This window comes from Grus americana, chromosome 1 (assembly GCF_028858705.1).
Source record: "Grus americana isolate bGruAme1 chromosome 1, bGruAme1.mat, whole genome shotgun sequence".
Classification (NCBI taxonomy): domain Eukaryota; kingdom Metazoa; phylum Chordata; class Aves; order Gruiformes; family Gruidae; genus Grus; species Grus americana.
Window position 1 is genome coordinate 86,982,618 of NC_072852.1, and position 1,210 is coordinate 86,983,827.

A 1,210-nucleotide genomic window follows, 5' to 3' on the forward strand; every position below is an offset into this window, starting at 1 on the left:
CCCGTGGGGAGCGTGGGACGGGGGAAGAGACCCGGGTGCGGCGCGAGCAGCCAGCCCGGCCCCCGCCCCGGCCGCGCCCCGTGCCCCGCTCCCCCGGCTCTCGCCTCCCCGCTCCGGCGCCGGCACAAAGGCCGGGGAGGGGGAAAACCCGGGGGAGCGTTTTTAGCAGGACGGGCCCGGAGCGACCGAGCCACCCGAACGAGAGGGGAACAACCGCCGGTCGGGGCCGGGCTCCCCGCGGCTGCGAGAGGGGACTCTGCCGGCGGGCGGGGAATCGGGGAGCGGGTCCGGCCGCCGAAGGGGGAGGCGGCGCGGGGCCGGGGCCTGCGGCGAGGCCTCCCGGGGGGCGGGGGCGGCGGCCGCCTGCCTGGCGCTCATCAGCAGGCAGCGCGGGGCGGGCGCGCGCCACAGCTGCGCGCGCTCATTCCCCCCGCTCCCTCCCCCCCCACTAGCCCGGCCTGCCACCTCCCATCCCCCGCCCGGTTACCAGGCAACGGCACAAAGGGAGAGCCTCGCGCGGGGGCCGGCGGGGGGGAGGTCGCCCCGCCCGCAGCCGCGCCGGGGCCGCCCCGGGGAGTGGAGGGGGGGGTGTCCCGGTTCCCCCCCCCCTCGGTGAAGCGCGGTCACGTCAGCTAGCGGCAGGGCTGCGGAGAACCGGTTGGCGCGGGCCTCGTCCGGGCGGGCCTCCAGCGGCGCCACATCGCCCCCCGCCGCCGCCAGAAACGCGGCCGTGGGGTGCGGGGGAGCTCCGGTTCGCCCAAACAAACATGAAACGTCCTCCCCCGGTGTGCTTTAGAAAACCGTCTGCCTCCCCTCGCTGGCAAAGTTCAGCCCCAGCCAGGGCGTGCAGGGCCATTTTGGAAAAGTTGCCGTCGTAGGAAGATTTTGGGGAAGGGGGCGGCCTGCGGGGTTTGTTACCGCTGAGGTCAGTGACGGGTCTGACCCCACTGCAGCCGCTGCCACGGACTTCTCTGGGAGCGTGGCCAGCCCGGGCTAGGGAGAGCGGGCTGGGAGAAGCTACAAGTGATGGGATACTGCCCTTACTGACCGCTTCAGGTGCAGAAACCGCAGCTGGTTGTGTAGGCAAAACCCAGACTGTGTGGCACGGATGCCGGCGTGTCCATCTGCGTGTTTAAGTAAGAGAGACTTTGTGTGCATGTGGGCAAATCCTTGTATTGTGCTCTGATAGGCTTTAAGTATAATCACAAAG